The 20,616-nt window shown below is 27.8% G+C and overlaps 1 long non-coding RNA gene across 4 annotated transcripts in view; it reads left to right on the top strand.

Moving 5' to 3' along the window:
- LOC132918412 (uncharacterized) overlaps nt 1–20,616 on the top strand; it is a 59,406-nt gene that overhangs the window by 30,927 nt on the left and 7,863 nt on the right. For all 4 annotated transcript variants that reach the window (XR_009660489.1, XR_009660488.1, XR_009660487.1 and 1 more), the window contains one exon: nt 9,744–10,103. This is a non-coding gene — a long non-coding RNA (uncharacterized LOC132918412). The remainder of the gene's footprint in view (nt 1–9,743; nt 10,104–20,616) is intronic.

Genomic DNA, 20,616 nt, shown 5'->3' on the forward strand with positions numbered 1-20,616 from the left:
CAAACTCCATCATCATATAGCTTTTTGTCTGTTTAGTTCAAATAAACAATATAATATCATAAATATTCTTTTACTATCACAGACTTATCACAGAGAATACTTATTTTTTTATTTATAAAAACCAGACTGGCATAAAGAACAATTATCTTATATTATTTCAGAACATATAATAAAAACAGGTTACAAAGATCCATGTGTGTTTTTGTGGGGGGGTGGTTATTAATTGACTTTGTCCAAGGCTGTTTGGCTTACAGTTTATATTTTTTATTTGAGGTAATTACAACACACAATTGAATAGTTACACTTACCTAACATTACACCATAACATATGCATTTCATTACTATTCTAATATCCATAATATTAATGCACACGGGCGCCACAAGTGAGTGCACTTTCACCCCCTGGCCATTAAAAAAAAAAAAATAAATAAAAATGGTAAGAATGGTATTGAAAATATTTAATTTTGCATAATTATTTTTAAGTGTTAATTCTATTATGATACTTATTTTTTATATTTTTTTAATCGTAGCTACTAACCTACATTACTTTTAGCTGTAGAAAAAAATTAAAATAACATTTTATAGTTCTATATTTTGAAAAAAATTGTCTACGTATTAATGCACATGATGTAAAAATATATTTAGAAACATTTAAAGCTGTGTATATGTTTTTAAGTAACTCCTAATATATGTTATCTATAGGAAGAGATTATTTAAAAAATATATAATATTACATATTATAACTAAATTATATGGATTTATTTACTTTTATTTATTCAACAGGTTATTTTTATAACTCATTAAAAAACCATAAAATTCATGTATATTAATAATATTAATAAAAAATTGTAATTATTTATATTTATAACTCATATGAACTTTTAAAATATTATTATTTGTTATGAAATATTGAAAACATTTGTTTTATAAATTATTATTTTTATTATTTATTTTTTTTATTAATTATGAATATAGGATAATTATTAATCTTACTCATAATTAGTACGTGTCAAATTCAATTATTAATTTTAAAGATTGTGTTTATTAATTATTATTTTTATTAAAATATATCAATTTTATTAATAATTTTAATGAGTTATAAAAATGACGTTGAATAAAAAAAAATCTGAATAAAATAAGACAAAATTAAATATAAAACGCCAAATTAAATAATTCATATTTTTTTAGTCAATTGATTTTTATACTAAACATCAATTTTTATTCAATTTTTTTTTTTATTAAATATCAATTTTTAAGAAAATACATTTGTAATTATATTCATATTTAAATTTTTTGTATTCTGTATTTCGATTAGGCAGTTTAGGAGGCTGGGATAACGTTACCCAAGCCCGCCCACACAAAAATGGATTTCTTTCGTGGAACAATTTGCGTACGAATTTCGGTAATGGGCATACAAATTCACACAAATTACGTACTAAATGATAAATGATGCCATCGGTTCTGATAAGGGGTGCTGGGGAAACGTTTCTCCAGCATCGCCCCGGTTTCTGCTAGTGGAGCTAAAACTATATTAAAATATAAGGTAGTTGACTACCTCAAATGTTATCTATAAACAAAACATTGAACAACTTATATTCAAAGAATGCTATGTATAACAACAATGTAATTGAATATTCTTATGATCAAATTAATAATTTTAAATATTTTGTCGAAACACGTCCGTAAAAGTAAAAAATAACCTAAAACAAAAGTATCTAGTTAAATTTCAGTTGTCGTATAAATAATGATAATGACCAGTCGAATGAACACTCGGGATTCCGGGCAAATGTAAACTGGGCCCGCGATTACCTTTTTTTGATGTAAACTCGGCCCGAAAATTTTAGGTAAAAATAAGTAGATTGTAAACTCGGCCCGATAATATTTACCAATAAAATATACGACATAATTTAATCTGAAAATAATAAATAACAACTAATGCCTGTGAATTATTTCATGCGCATTTTGATTCAAGTTTCAATTCCACTCACCCCAATATATATTCCGTCATTGCGAAATTAAAAGAAATACAAACAGAAACGTACATTAAAATCAACAGCCTAGATGCGCCATTTAAATTTCAGAATACAAAAACTAAAAAAAAAAACTCTTAGAAAGAACACTAACAAAATATTAAAATGAGGAAATATCAGTAAGTGAATACGTTAAACACTACACTTACAAATTTACATAAATATATTTTACAGTTATATAACGATTTTCATACTTTGAATAATAATACAAAAATGAAAATAATGTTTGGAGGATAATGAGAATCGCCTCCTCGTGGTATCCTTTGAGTAATGCTAAATGGTTCTTAAAAATATTATAAGAAAATTATATAAAAACATTTTTATCCGGGCCGAACTTACACCTAAATAATTTTTACCTGAAAAAAATATGGGCACTCAGCATATTTTGTAAACTCGTTACAATGGACCTTTTAAACATTTTTTTTCTTCGGGCCGAGTTTACAATCACTCGGGATTCTATGGGTTCATAGTGGGTATTATGTTTTTTCAGAAGCCCAAAAGTATTTTTATTGTTATCACATGATTGGCCCTTCTGCATAAGAAATGCTACAGCATTTGACACTTCAAATACTATCCATATGATAAATTTACTTATCTTAATATATATAACATTAAAAAAATTATAATAATTTAGCCTTTCCAATACCTATGTGCCTATGTAATCATTTATTTAAAATAATACAAATTTCAACATAAAATTTAAAAAAAATAGTTAATATGTTTTTCTTTTAATGCTACATATTAGTTTCGATAAATAAATTTCTATATTGCTTTAGTGCTTTACTATATCCATATGTATTAATGTAAAAGTATATTATTATTAACCATATATATTTATTAAAATAAAACTAATTGACTACCTCAGATGTAATCCATAAAAAAATCATTGAACAACTTATATTCACAGAATGCTGAGTACAACAATATTGTAATTGAATATTCTTGTTGTCAAATATTTTGTCGAAAACATTTATTATAGTAAAAAATAACCTAAAACAAAAGTATCTAGTATATTTATTTAGGGAGTAGATAAATTTAAAAAAATGTAAATTATTAATATAAGTTAGATACTTCTTCTTACAGATAACATATATTAGGAGTTACTTTAAAACATATACACAGCTTTAAATGCTTGTAAAAATATTTGAACATTTTCAATAATGATGTAACTCCTACCTACCTTTTTATATGCAGAAATGTATATATAATATTTTACCTACCTTAATGTTTGTGTACTTAATAATACTTGTATTACAATTTAAAAAAATTGAACTAATAGGTTAAATTATTAAATAAATAGGTAAGTACACATATATTTAACATATTATACGTGTATATGTATTACAGGTGGTGTGTAATACACCCCTAATTTTATTAGACTATACACAATATAAAACCCTCCTCCACCTTGGTTAATTGTAACATGATTTTAAATGTATTCTGAAATAACATATATGTTCTTTATGCACCCAGCGGGCTTTATAAACAAAAAAATAAGTCATAAATAATTATACTCCATGGTAGTAACAAATATCTATGTATTTTATTGTTATAAAACACGATATTGGTTATTTGAAATAATCAAATAAACAGACGAAACGCTAAATCATATATTATATGAGTTGAGTGCAACATTTGCAAAATGTTTTAACCTAACGTAGGAGTAAACAGTCCGAATTATTAGTCTGTTATAAAACGGTTACGACGATTACCGCTATGGCACATTACAATGTTCTCCAACTGTGCAGTAGCCCTATGTAACCCTGGTACCCGAACCGCGGCAATATTACATAAGACTCGCGGTGCGGCAGAGATCAAACCGCAGTTGATGCGTGAATGAGGTCAAAGTATAATATAAATTATATTGTTATTATAATAAGAGATTATGGACTAACAATTTAAATAATTAGACTGCGTCACTACGATCATACCATTTTATAAACCGCGATCTAAGTAACAGGGTTCCATGGTATGTGGCGTTTTTTCGACTTCTTGTAGTCGTATAGGACGTCACGGCCGTTTTTGTATTTTCTATGTCTATACTGAATGGCAAATTTGTATTCAGTAGAATCCATTGTTTGTCGTTAGCTTTAATATTAGAGTGAATTTACTTATTATCAAAGTTAAAAGTAAGAACATTATTAGTATCGTAACGTTGGATTTTTTTCAATACTTTAATTTTTAAGCTAAATATAATAATAATAATAATATATTTTGAAAAATAAACAATATGATTCATTGCATATATAAAATTAAGTATTAATTATATTACAGCAATCTCTACAACTCTACAAGCAAATCTTGTGCTGAAGGGAGCATTTCTTATCAATACAATATTATTAAAATGCATAATTTTATTTTATTTTAATTTTTTTAATAACTGTCAAGTATGAAAAAAGTAAAGATTTTAGAATAAATATATAGTACCTAACTAAATAAGTTTAATGATCTTAATTTTAAGCTATATAAGCCAAGACTTTTAACATAGCATTTGAATAACTTTAAATTACAAAAACGATTCATATTAATATTTAATCACATTTGGCATAATTTAAGACCATTATATAAATATAAAACACTAATTTGACAAAAACATTATTAAAAAAGGTATACATATAATTATATTTTGTTTGTATAAGTTTCTACTAAATTATTAATATTAAAAATATACATAAAATTTGGTACTTATTAGAATCGATAAAATAAGTAGATTTAATGTTTCAATTAATAGTTACTATTAAGATATGGCTGATATGAGAATTTTTAATTTTATATAGTTTTATAACATAAAAATATCTAACTAGAAAGTAGAAGTTTAAACAGTTAAATAGTAAATTATTTGTCATTTAAATAAGGACTAACATGTTTTTGTAACAATTTATATTATACTTGGTTTTATTGGTTCTAAGCACATGTTATTATATGCATTTTATACATTTATTTAATGATATTGTACAATATTTAACACTAACTACTACCTACTTGTATTTGTATTATATATGAACAAAATTATAAATTTTTATATTTTTGTTTTATTTTTTGCATTCTTTTTATTATGGTTTATGTATGAGTAATTGGTGTGTTGATGTATTCTTACTGTAATTTAGTATATGTATTGTGATCATTACAATTCATAAGCTTTAACATATACTTGTGTTATATTTTAAAAAGGTCAAACTAAATGGATTTTATATTCTATAGTATTAAATAATAACTTCTACTTAGAAGCCAAAAAACCAACCTTATATAAGAGTTATGACACTAATTAATAAATTCTATTCTAACAGCATTAAATTGAAATCCTTATAATTTAGTTAAAATTTTAGGTGATATTATTTCATTTTAAAAATCACTTTTCGTAAGGTGATATCAAATCAACCTTAATTAACTCGCGATATAAATTCACAAAATTATTCTAACAGCTTTACATTTAAATCCTTTAATTTAGTAATCACATGTGGTGATATTATTTCATATTAAATTATAACTCTTCCTTAGGAGACACAAAACCAACCTTAAATAATAATTCATGACATAATTTAAAAAAAAATTATTCTAACAGTGTTACATTTAAATCTTTATAATTGAGTTATAAAATATAATATTATGAATTATTAAATGATCACACAAAAAAATACTTAAATCTGAATTTTACAATACTAATTAAAATTCTCAATATGTTTTAAGTCATAAATGTTTATACTTTTTTTATAATTGTTTTTGATACATGTAGTAATAATTATTAACATAATAACATGGCCTTTTTAATTGTGAGATGAAGGTGTTTAATTTTAATGACTTTTTTTTATGCTTAATGTAATAAGTTTAATCTGCCTCCCATTATTATTCCTTTATTGCAAGAAAACACATTATATACAAATATTAATATGGTTTATCTTTTATTTTTTTATAATTTAAGTTGTTGTGGTTTTAGAAAATCTGTTAAAATACATTTTATGTACCTGACATAAATTTTGAAATAAGTCCATTTGACATAACTTAATAGTAGTAAATCATGAAGAATGGCATTTAATTATGAGGTTGGGTATCACTAAGATGTTTATGCTGTCATTATATTTATAAATGAATTGCTCCTATACTTGTGACAAAATACATACATTACATACATAGTTAAAATTTAAAACTATAAAATGTTTAGGAAAATCAATTTAAAATACTCTTGAATTGTGATTAGAAGATATATTGTAATAGGGTTATTGAATATAATTTTTGGAGTGAACACATTTTGATTTAAGTTGATTGTTAATAATTTTAGAGAATGACTAAATAAATTGTAATGTCAGGTATTCCAAAAGTGTTTATGTTTAGCTATTCTTTAAAATTATCCCTATATACATACATAGAATGATAAAATACACTAACGTTTTTATAGATATTAACTATTAATTGGATATCTTTTTATCTTATATTGTTATAACATTAATAATTATTACAATTAGCTTAATACTTAAAACATTTTACAAAGCATAAAATCACATTATATTTTGGATGGTACATCATATTATGAATATTATAGGTTTGTGTATTATTAGTGAATTATTGAGAATGATTTTAGTTAATCTTAAATAGTTATCACTGTGATTTTGATCTACCTTTATAATTAGGTATTTATTTATTATTATACTTAAGAAATAATATAGGTTCATATTGTATGAATATCTATTAAGTTAATCTCATATGAATGTTTTTGTACATATGTAGATAATATATATTTAATTTTTGAAATTATTTTAGAAAAATCAGTTAAAATAAACTTAAAGGTAAGAATATTATCTAGACATATGATTTTATTGATATTATCATTTTAAAGTTGTAATATTTTACATAGCTGTAACTCACTTTAAAAGTTTAAAATAATATAGTATCATTAAATGCACATGTGATTGTCTAGATAATTTTTATTTAAATCAAAAAGATTATTATAATATTCTTACCTTTACATTTGATAATAGGTAAATTTATCTACTTTAATATTAAAGCTAACATCACAAAATGTATTCTACTGAATGAAAATTTGTTATGATGTACATGTACGTTAGTAAGACAGAAACAACCACAACACATGCGGGTATGGTGTCCTCTTAAGAAAATCTTACGATATATTATTGGTGATTAGTGATTATTATCAAGCGGGAATAATGTAATACAGAGCACGCTGTATATTATTTTCCGGAAGACAATAGAAAAACAGAAAAAAAGGAGAATAAAAAAAAAAAATTACGAGAAAAAATAATCGATCTCATATTTAAAGGTACCTCTATACTCTATAGTCTATGGCTTATTATTCATAGATAATATTATATTATTATAATTATATATATTTTGCCATGATTATTATAATATACGCGCGTGAAATACGCATTTGTGTAGTCGTCATCGTCGGGATAGCAGATGATAACATGCCCCGTATTATTATTATTATTATAACTAGTATAAAATGAACCTATGGTTTACGCAGAAAAACGTGTCCGACACGATAAAAATCTCGGCGAGAGAAACACCGTTTATCACTCAACTTGCGGCGACCAGATGACGAGGAGACGATTTTATTTTTTATGTTTTTTCACATTCACACATACTCGAGCGCGAGTCGCGATCGTATATAGACGAGCACGCGTGTGTGCATGAGAGAGAGTTAATAGCAGTGGATCGTGCAAGACAGTGCAAATATAATAAATGGAACCACGATAGTCCAGAGACGACGACGGTTGTGTGTACATTGCGTATATATAATAAGCATTATTGACAACAGAAAAAAAAGAGACACTTAATTATTATCGTCACGCGAAAACGACGACGACGATCGAAATCGGATAGATTCGTTGCGATTCGATAGTTCGAGTGTAGGTTAGTATAATATCATGTATATTGTATAATAATGGCCGTGTATTAACACATCTGTGTTGCAACTTTTAATATCGTCGTTTAAGGAATAGAACTCGCTAATATTATATGCTGGTGACAGACGGGCGCGTAAACAAAAAGCCTTATTTATTAATTAAAAACAGTCGTAAGGGACTCGAGAACGAATGTTTTCTACTCTTATTATGCTTCAATATCGCGTAAAAAAAAATTACAATATTCTTCCGTACGAGCGGATAAAAACGTTTCGATAGAACGCGACCGGTGTAGTCAGTGGCGTAGCCAGGGGGGTTTTGGGTGTTGAACCCCCCCGCCCCCCATCGATCGTATTTTTATCAAAAATATAATGTTTATAATATAGGAATACAATCATTTATTCGTGGTGAAATGTATTCTGTTATGCCGTATTCACGTTATCGACTGCACTGGTGATAATAATCATTATATCATTCAATTATTTTATTATTTTAAAACGGTTGTAGATTTATTTTATTTTATTACTACCCCCCCCCCCACCCTAAAAAAAATCCCCTAAAAAAAATCCTGGCTACGCCACTGGGTGTAGTATTCTTATTTGAACGTCTGCTGCCGTCATAGCTCATACGAGTCATACGACGATGATGCCAGTGTACAATATTATGTGACCTATTTCCTGTGTAAATTTACTCACAGTCAACACACGAAACACACCGCCTCCGTAATAACAGGGAGCGATGGTTATATTATACGCGTGTGCTCGTGATGTGTTTGACTATAATAACCCGTTAGCGTTATGCGTAGGTACAAACAAACATACACCCAAAAAGTCTACAACCCTTCTTAGCCATATACGACTCGACGGTGTGCCGACTGATCGAACTTCGTTGTAGTCGCCATGTATTATGTTAGGTTAAATCATGAGGTTAGGGTCAGATTCGTTGCTACTTATTTATTATATAGTATCCGCTAGCTATAGTGTTCGACTTTTAAACCTACATTTTTAGAGCTAAAAATATTATCGTTACCTACGACTTTATAATATAGTTAAAAAATGATAATTTTTATTCGTTTGATTAAATTATTGTTAATTATCATCATTAGGCCTCCGGTGGCTGTGATCATGTTATAGGTATAAGTAATAACATAACGAATACAAACGCGCATCCAGAGCCGGACCAATAGTATAATGCGTATGTGTGTGCGTGTGTGTGTTTGTGTTATAACAGCTAGAAACCGACGCAGACGACGCGGTGTATTGTTCGGATTCGAATAAATAATAATAATAAAAAAAAAATCGAAGATGAATCCGAGTCTCCGATTAAGAAAAAAAAATAAAGAAACGACGAACGATAGGAATCCACCACAATCCATGGTGCCTTAATTACTTTTACGTTTTCGGCGGCGGCAATGACTTTATTAGTAGCATATAATAATTATAATATTAGTTCCACATGCGTGTACATTATACATGTATACATTTCATATTATCTCCTATTTTATGACCGCGATATACCTATAGATATCTCTATACAATACAATATAACCGTAATCTACCCACCTAACTCTATATATTTTATAATATACAAACACATTATATATTATATATATCGTGTATAATATGTATACGAGTTGGTATATACCTATATATTTGTAAATGGCCATCGATATATGTATGTGTTATAACGTCCACCCCCTCGCCTGGGCCCTGATGGATGTATTGTGATAGTTGTTCAGAGTCCGGAGGAAAAAAAATATAATATAATAATAACGCGACCCCAACACGTTTTTTCCCGAATAACGCCTCTCCACGAAATGCGCATTTCAATATCTTTTTTCTGTCTTTCTCCGCAGGTATCAGCAGTACCTATCTGTATGGCACGTATGACGACGACGGTGATACACTCATCCCAGCAGAACAGGTGTAACGTGTGTACGGTCAACGGCGTTTAGCTGTTCGAGTCCAAATCGTATCCGCCGGCAGCACCATCACCGCGGCGGTGTCCTCTGGTGTCAGTCACCAGTATGCTGTACCCGAATCCGTTCGACTACTCTGTCCAGTTGTCCCTGCAATTCTCGCTGTCAGCTGCTACGGCCCCGCCGCCACTCACGAACGCAAAGGGATCGTGCATATGGAATCCCAGCCTCATACCGCCCGCCACGGCGAGCCCGTCAACGTCCAACATGGGCGTTCCACCAGCCGATACCACACAGGTATTTAACAACATTATCATAAATTATTATAAAGAGACTATCGAGAATTGAATTCACTGCTGTTATATTATAATTTTTAACCTATAGAGGTGGGTCATAGCACATCAAGAACTTACCAACTCCGAAAAACCTGTCATGCTTGATTTATGTACATTATCGTAATAAACTATCAGGGTTTTCCAAATTTTAGACCTCCCAAAAATTTAAAAAATGATATCACCGAATTATGTTTAAAAAAATAATGTAGGTCATTGATAATATTTTACTAATTAGGGATGTATTATACATCACCTGTAACACACATGCACATATAATATGTTAAATATATATGTATATAAATATATGTATATGTTAATTTAATAATTTAACAAATCAAATTAGTTCAATCTTTTAAGATTTTAATACAAGTATTAGGTACACAAATATTAAGGTAGGTAAAATATAATACATGCATTCCTGCTTATACAAAGGTAGGTAAGAATTACATCATGATTGATGAAAATGTATAAATGTTTTTACAAACATTTAAAGCTGTGGATATGTTTTAAAGTAACTCCTAATATGTGTTATCTACATTTAAAGAAAATAATATGTAGCATTAAAAGAAAAACATATTAACTATTGTTTTAGAATTTTAAGTTGAAATTTGTATTATTTTAAATATATGATTACAAAGACACATATTATTATAACATAATTATTTTAATGTTATATATATTAAGATAAGTAAATTTATCATATGGATATGATATTATTTAATATTAATAATTTAAAATATATGTTAAATTAAATAGTTTTGTTGGTTATGGTGGAACAAGTATTTCATATGTATTTTAAGGATGCAATGAGTGCTGCTACTAGACTTTAGCAAATGGCAGTACTTGAAGTGTCAAATGCTGCAGCATTTCTTATGCACGAGGGCCAATCATGTGTTAGTAATAAAAATCCTTTTGGGCTTTTGAAAAAACATGATACCCACTATGCACCCGTGGCATCCCGAGAGGTCGTTCGCCTGGTTATATCATTATTTATACGACAACTGAAAGGTGTAAACGACGCCACAGCCCATGCTACCCTGTTACTTAGATCGCGGTTTATAAAATGGTATGCTCGTAGTTTTATCATTATAATTGCAAGTCCATATTCTCTTATTACCATAACAATAGAATTTATATTATACTTCGACTTTATTCGCGCATCAACTGCGGTTTGATCTATGCCGCACCGCGAGTCTTATGTAATATTACCGCGGTTTGGGTACCAGGGTCACATAAGGCTACTGCTCAGTCGGAGTAAATTGTGTAGCGCCATAGCGCGGTTAACGTTGTAAGCGTTTGACTACTTTCAGACTACTGTATGTTAACCGATGGTGTAAACGTTGGCAAATATTGCAAACTCCATCATGGTATAGCGCTTTGTCTGTTTATTTCAAATAACCAATATCGTGATATGTAACAATATAATATCATAGTTATTATTTTACTATCACAGAGAATATTTATTTATTACTTATTTTTTTATTTATAAACGCCCACAGCAAGCATAAAGATCAGATATCTTATTTTATTTTAGAATACATAATTAAAACAGGTTACAACGAACCATGTTTGTTGAGGGGGGGGGGGTTATTAAATGGTTTTATCCAGAGCTGTTTGGCTTACAGTTTATATTTTTTATTTGAGGTGACTACAACACACAATTTAATAGTTACACTTACCTACATTACACCATAACATATGCAATTCATTACTATTATTCTAATATATATATAACATTAATGCTGATGAGTGCCACAAGTGGGTGCACTTTCACCCCCTGGCATTCAAAAAATAAAAATAAAAATAATTGAATGGTATTGATAATATTAAATTTTGCATACTTATCTGTTGGTGTTCTATTATTCTATTATAATACTTATTTTAAATAATTTTCTTATTATAGCCACTAGCCTACATTACTTCTTAGCCGTTGAAAAAAACTAAAATAGTATTTTATCGTCTTATAATTAGAAAAAATATTTCTACGTATTTAACTAAAATAATTTATTTATGTGAATATATATTATATATATGATTATCTAATAATTTAACAAATCCAATTAGTTCAACCTTTTTAAAATGTAATACCATTCAAGTATTATGTAATCGCCAAAGCTTATGAATTGTTATTTATTACCAGTACATACAACTAACTCAAATGTTTTTACAATGTTATACATTTACATTGCATTAGAAAAATTAAATGCTAATGTAGTCCTTACTTTTTTTTTTAAATAACCAACATGTTAAGTAATTATCTACATTTAAACCAAGAAGTGATTATTCTGAATATAACAAGTAACTATCTTTCTATATAACGCTCATAAATCACAATACATACACTAAATAACAGTATGAATTCATCAATACACTATATAATTACTCAAACAAAAACCAAACTAAGAATAATGCAAAAAAAATAAAAAATAAAAATTTATAATTTGTTATATTATATAATAGTAGTTAGTGTTAAATATTAAACAATATAATTAAATAAATGTATTAAATGCAATTAATAACATGTGCTTAAAACCAATAAATCCAAATATAATATAAAGTATTTCAAAAACGGGTTGGTTCTTATTCCAATAGCAAACAATTTACTATTTAATGTGTTTAAACTTCTACTTTCTAGTAAAATATAAGTATGTAGAGTATGTAGTAAGTAGAGTGTTTTTAATAGATTATAATTAATATCATTAAACTTATTTAGATAGGTACTATGTATTTATTCTTTAATCTTTACTTTTTTCATATTTGACAACTATTAAAAAAATAAAATAAAATGATGCATTCTAATAATATTGTATTGATAAGAAATGCTCCCCCAGCACAAGCTTTGTTTGTAGAGATTGCTGCAATATAATGTATACTTAATTTTATGTATACAATTTATCACTTTGTTTATTTTGCAAAATATTATATTAATATTATATATAATATCATCATATCTAGCTTAAAAATTAAAGTATTGAAACAAATTCAACGCTACGATACTAATAATGTCCTAACATTTAACTTTGATAATAAGTAAATTCTCTCTAATATTGAAGCGAACGACACATAATGGATTCTACAGAATCCAAAATTGCCATTCAATATGTAATATGTATAATATTAGACAGAGAAAATACATACGGCTGTGACCTATACGATCCTATACGACTACGAGAGGTCGAAACAACGCCTAAGATCATGCAACCCTGTTACTTAGATCGCGGTTTATAAAATGGTATTGATAAATGGTATAAATGGTATGATCGTAGTGACGTAGTCTAATTATTTAAATTGTTAGTCCATATTCTCTTATTATAATAACAATATAATTTATATTATACTTTGACCTCATTCACGCATCAACTGCGGTTTGATCTTTGCCGCACCGCGAGTATTTTGTAATATTGCCGCGGTTCGGGTACCAGGGCTACATAAGGCTACTGCTCAGTCGGAGTAAATTGTGTAGCCATAGCGCGGTTAACGTTGTAAGCGTTTGACAAAAGAGTAATAACGCGAACTACTGTATGCTAAAGTTTAGCAGCTAAACGATGGTGTAAACGTTGGCAAATATTGAAAACTCCATCATGGTATAGCGCTTTGTCTGTTTAGTTCAAATAACTAATATCGTGATATGTAACAATATAATATCATAGTTATTATTTTACTATCACAGACTTATCACAGAGAATAATTATTTATTACTTATTTTTTTATTTATAAACTCTCACAGCAAGCATAAAGATCAGATATCTTATGTTATTTTAGAATACATAATAAAAACAGGTTACAACGAACCATGTTTGTTGTGGGGGTTATTAATTGATTTAATTCAGAGCTGCTTCACTTACAGTTTATATTTTTATTTGAAGTACTTAACTCAGGAAACTACAACATACAATTTAATAGTTACACGAGGTAACTTCTGTTTAAATTTTTTTTTATTGATCTTTGTACAAAACATCGGCATCTGTGGCCATTAGTTTAACATTAGCTTATAATTAGTTTATATTAGTATCTTTATCGAATAATATTAGTGTATGGCTTAGATTAGCGTATTTAGCTGGATCTGTTTTATGAATTGTATGATAGTTGATTGAGGGTCTGAGCGTTTCTCCTATTTGTTGTGATATGTGGTATTTTCTTATATCTTCATATTTTTGGCATTCGGTGATTATGTATTTGACTGTACACTCTTTTCTTATATGGGTAGGTCTTTATTTCTACGAAGTGCTTATGTGTGATGAATGTGTGCCCTATTCGTAGTCGATTTAGTATGGTTTCCTCATTCTTCTTAAGTCCTGTGATATGCCATGTATCTATGTGGTTTTTTATTTGGGTTAACTTTGTGTTCTTGTTTATTAACAGTTTGAGCCATTTGTGGTTTAGATTTGCTTGGTATTTTTTTTTGTATTTGTATGTATATATATTGTGAAATATGGTGTCTTTGATGAGGCTGCTTTTGACGCTTCTAAGCTGCTTTTTTGTTGTTGAGTATGCCACAGACCACAGTGTTCGAGTGGCGGGTACCCATAAAAAAAATATATCTATCCCCATATCACGAGCTTCTTGTGTTTTGTCTTGGATTAGATTGGATATGCCTGATGGGTGTGTTATGATTTGGATTCCTGTAATGCTACTGAGTGAGTCACTGATTACAAGGTAGTTGTTGGTTGTAATTACTTTGTTTTGTAATATGTATAACACCGCATTGTATATTTTAAGTGCTTCAGCTGTATGGATAGAGCATTCGATAGGTACTTTATATGTTGTGGTTATATATATAATATTAATGCATGTCTTATAACTTTTATTTTAATTTATATCTTACATTATATAGGTAGTCTAATAAAATTGGGGATACATTAAAAGATGTAACACACATGCACATATAATATAATGTAAATATATCTGTATATATATGTCGTAGGCATATAGTCAAATTAGGCATTTTATTAAATGCCTAGGCATATAGTCAAAGAATTTAATGTTTATGCAATTTCACTATCCGCCTAGACATTTAGTCACCAGTCGCTTTATGACTTTCTTCGATTTTTTCAAAATAGTTTTCATAGGGTACAACATAAATAATATTTTCGGTTTTAGTTTTTGGTTTTAAAATAATATGTTTAACATTTCCTACTTCAATCAGATCATATTTACGACATAAATAATATTGGTTTTGAGTTTTAGTTTTACCTGGATTCAATTTCGCATCATTGATTTCGTTTAGAGCTTTGTCGTAGTCTTCCTGATTCCGTGGCTTTTTTTTTATCTTGGTTGTCGTAAATTGATTTTAATTTTTCATAAAACAATACACTGTGTGACATTATATTATATTTTATAATACAAATAAAAACAATCAAAATTTTAAATATACAAAAAATGTCAATAGGTATACCTATGTTACAATATTACATGCAATCACGATCACACTACATACGATTTACGTAAACGTAATAGACGTACTAAACTAAATTATTGTACAATTCAATCGCATATTCTGTATCTTTTTCCGTAACATCATATTTTTATCGTTATAATCGATAAGATTATAATTTGTCCCACGGTACTCAATATAGATAAGGTTCTCATACAACCTAGTACCTACGTTAATTTTCCAAGGTAAAAACCAATGGAACTTTTATTTTTATTTAATAAAAATATATATAACTCACTGCTCGTACTATAGACTATACTGGCTATATATGCTGTACAATATACTCGTACCATCATTTATGTCTATCACATCTAATTAGTTATTACCTGAATATATTTATGATTTCATTTTTAAAACAATACTAAATAATAATTAACACAAAATTAAACATATTATTTCATATTCGAGTACATATTTTCAGTATAGTTATCATAGTTTTTCATATTAATAAATAATACACAGCTTTTTTTATATATAAAATAGCAATAAATAACTGATAGAAAATATATTTAAATTTTTAAAATAATACAAAATGTTTTTTTATTATTTGCCTGGCATGAAATAGGCATTAGTCAAGGATACATTATCATTGAAAATGTACAAATATCTTTACAAACATTTAAAGCTGTGTATAATATGTATTAAAGTTACTCCTAATATATGTTATCTATAAGAAAAAGTATCTAACTAATATTAATAATTTTTTAATATTTGTTTACTAACTATATAAACATACAAGATACTTTGGTTTAAGGTAATTTTTTGCTATTACAGTTATGTTTTGACAAAAAATTTCTGAAAATACTAGACCTTTCAAAATTATTATTACAGCGAGAACGGAGATATAACATTAAAGCTGAATATAACAACAATGTAATTGAATATATCTGTTTTCAAATTAATTTTATTAAATATTTTGTCAAAGCACGTCCTTAATAGTAAAAAAATAACCTAAAACATAAGTATTTAATAAAATTATTAAGGGAGTAAACAAATATAAAAAAATGTAATTTATTAATATTAGTTTGGTACTTCTTCCTATAGATAGCATATACTAGGAGTTACTTTAAAACATATACACAGCTTTAAATGTTTCTAAATATATTGTTACACCTACAATGTGGATGTTACCTCTGTATATGCAGGAATACATGTATTATTACATGTATTATTTTTTATCTACCTTAATATTTGTGTACATAATACTTGTATTACATTTTAAAAAGATTGAACTAATTGGATTTGTTAAACTATAAAATAATCATACATATATATAATAAATATTCACATAAATAAATAATTTTAGTTAAATACGTAGAAATATTTTTCTCAAAATATAAGACGATAAAATGCTATTTTAGTTTTTTTCAACGGCTACGAAGTAATGTAGGCTAGTGGCTACAATAAGAAAATTATTTAAAATAAGTATTATAATAGAATTAACTCCAACAGATAATTATGCAAAATTAAATATTATCAATACCATTCAATTATTTTTATTTTTATTTTTTGAAGGCCAGTGGGTGAAAGTGCACCCACTTGTGGCACCCATCAGCATTAATGTTATATATATATATTAGAATAATAGTAATGAAGTGCATATGTTATGGTGTAATGTTAGGTAAGTGTAACTATTAAATTGTATGTTGTAGTCACCTCAAATAAAAAATATAAACTGTAAGCTAAACTGCCATGGACAAAATCAATTAATAACCCCTCCCTCCACAAACATGTTTCGTTGTAACCAGATTTTATTTTTTATTCTGAAATAACATAAGATATCTATTCTTTAGGCCTGCCGGACATTTATAAATAAAAGAAAATAAATAATAAATACATATACTCGTGATTGTAAAAGAATATTTATGATATTATATTGTTTTATATCATGATATTGTTTATTTAAACTAAACAGACAAAAAGCTATACCATGATGGAGTTTGCAATATTTGCCAACGTTACACCGTCGGTTAGCATACAGTAGTCTGAAAGTAGTCAAACGCTTACAACGTTAACCGCGCTATGGCGCTATACAATTTACTCCGACTGAGCAGTAGCCTTATGTGACCCTGGTACCCAAACCGCGGTAATATTACATAAGACTCGCGGTGCGGCAGTGATCAAACCACAGTTTATGCGCGAGTAAAGTCAAAGTATAATATAAATTATATTGTTATTATAATAAGAGAATATAGACTTACAATTTAAATAATTAGACTACGAGCCATTTTATAAACCGCTGTCTAAGTAACAGGGTAGCATGGTCTGTGGCGTCGTTTGGACCTTTCAGTTGTCGTATAAATAATGATAATGACCAGTCGAACGAACACTAGGGATTCCATGGGTGCATAGTGGGTGTTATGTTTTTTCAGAAGCCCAAAAGCATTTCTATTGTTATCACATGATTGGCCCTTGTGCATAAGAAATGCTACAGCATTTGACACTTCAAGTACTGCCATTTGCTTATATCCATATGATAAATTTACTTATCTTAATATATATAACATTAACAAATTTATAATAATTTAGCCTATCCAATACCTATGTGCCTATGTAATCATTTATTTAAAATAATACAAATTTCAACATAAAATTTAAAAAAAATAGTTAATATGTTTTTCTTTTAATGCTACATATTAGTTTCGATAAATAAATTTCTATATTGCTTTAGTGCTTTACTATATCCACATGTATTAATGTAAAAGTATATTATTATTAAACATATATATTTATTAAAATAAAACTAATTGGCTACCTCAGATGTAATCCATAAAAAAATCATTGAACAACTTATATTCACAGAATGCTGAGTACAACAATATTGTAATTGAATATTCTTGTTGTCAAATATTTTGTCGAAAACATCTATTATGGTAAAAAATAACCTAAAACAAAAGTATCTAGTATATTTATTTAGGGAGTAAACAAATATAAAAAAATGTAAATTATTAATATAAGTTAGATACTTCTTCTTACAGATAACATATATTAGGAGTTACTTAAAAACATATACACAGCTTTAAATGCATGTAAAAAATTTGTACATTTTCAATAATGATGTAACCCCTACCTACCTTTTTATATGCAGAAATGTATATATAATATTTTACCTACCTTAATGTTTGTGTACTTAATAATACTTGTATTACAATTTAAAAAGATTGAACTAATAGGTTAAATTATTAAATAAATAGGTAAGTACACATATATTTAAAATATTATACGTGCATGTGTATTACAGGTGGTGTGTAATACACCCCTAATTTTATTAGACTATACACAATATAAAACCCTCCTCCACCTTGGTTAATTGTAACATGATTTTAAATGTATTCTGAAATAACATATATGTTCTTTATGCCCAGCGGGCTTTATAAACAAAAAAATAAGTCATAAATAATTATACTCCATGGTAGTAACAAATATCTATGTATTTTATTGTTATAAAACACGATATTGGTTATTTGAAATAAACAGACGAAACGCTAAATCATATTATATTATATGAATGAGTGCAACATTTGCCAAATGTTTTAACCTAACGTAGGAGTAAACAATCCGAATTATTAGTCTGTTATAAAACGGTTACGACGTTTACCGTTATGGCTAGGGCTGGGATTTTAATGCCCTAAAAAACCCCGAAAAATGTCCTAAAAAAAATGCTTTTATGATCTAAAAACTCTAAATAATGCCCTAAAAAAACTCGAAAAATGCCCTTAAAAAATACATATTTTTAGTATAAATCTAAAAAAAAAGTTGTACACATAGACTTAATCTCATAGACTTTTGGCATTTTTATATTAAATTACCAAAAAAAATTAACCTGAGTAATAAAACGGTGTTAACCACGACAAAACTCGTACTGAACGTCGAAGTGTCGAACGATATCATCGGACGTCGATTTTACCGATTTAAGATTATTTAACAGGAAATGCGGGTAGAGGTTACTCGATAATACTCCGATAATGGTGACAAACCGATAATATAATACGAATTACGAGTACCTACTTATAATCTGTTATATTTATTTAAAAACCATGTTGGTGTAAAAATCTTAAAATAAAATTTCAAATTCATGCACTTGGTTTCCAAAAACTCAAAAAATGCTCCAAAAACTCTAAAATGCCCTAAAAAATTAAGAAAATGACCTAAAAACTAAAAAATGCCAAAAAATGCAAAAAAATGCAAAATAAACTTTCTTATTCTTATTCAAATGTACATAAAACAAATTTGTGACAAGACGAGCATTGCACAGTAAGCTTTGAAAAACAATGCTAAGTGCATCGAAATCCCAGCCCTAGTTATGGCACATTACAATTTTCTCCAACTGAGCAGTAGCCCTATGTAACCCTGGTACCCGAACCCCGGCAATATTACATAACTCGCGGTGCGGCATAGATCAAACCGCAGTTGATGCGCGAATAAAGTCGAAGTATAATATAAATTCTATTGTTATGGTAATAAGAGAATATGGACTTGCAATTATAATGATAATACTACGAGCATACCATTATAAACCGCGATCTAAGTAACAGGATTGCATGGTCTGTGGCGTTTTTTCTATTTTTTGTAGTCGTATAGGACGTCACGGCCGTTTGTATTTTCTATGTCTATACTGAATGGCAAATTTGCATTCAGTAGAATCCATTATGTGTCGTTAGCTTTAATATAAGAGTGAATTTACTTATTATCAAAGTTAAAAGTTAGAACATTATCAGTATCGTAGTGTTGGATTTTTTTCAATACTTTAATTTTTAAGCTAAATATAATAATAATATATTTTGAAAAATAAACAATATGATACATTGCATATATAAAATTAAGTATAAATTATATTGCAGTAATCTCAACAACTCTACAAGCAAAGCTTGCGCTAGCATTTCTTATCAATACAATATTATTAAAATGCATCATTTTATTTTATTTTTATTTTTTTAATGGTTGTCAAGTATGAAAAAAGTAAAGGTTAAATAGAATAAACATATAGTACCAATCTAAAAAAGTTTATTGATATTAATTACAAACTATATAAGCCAAGACT

This window comes from Rhopalosiphum padi, chromosome 1 (assembly GCF_020882245.1).
Source record: "Rhopalosiphum padi isolate XX-2018 chromosome 1, ASM2088224v1, whole genome shotgun sequence".
NCBI lineage: Eukaryota > Metazoa > Arthropoda > Insecta > Hemiptera > Aphididae > Rhopalosiphum > Rhopalosiphum padi.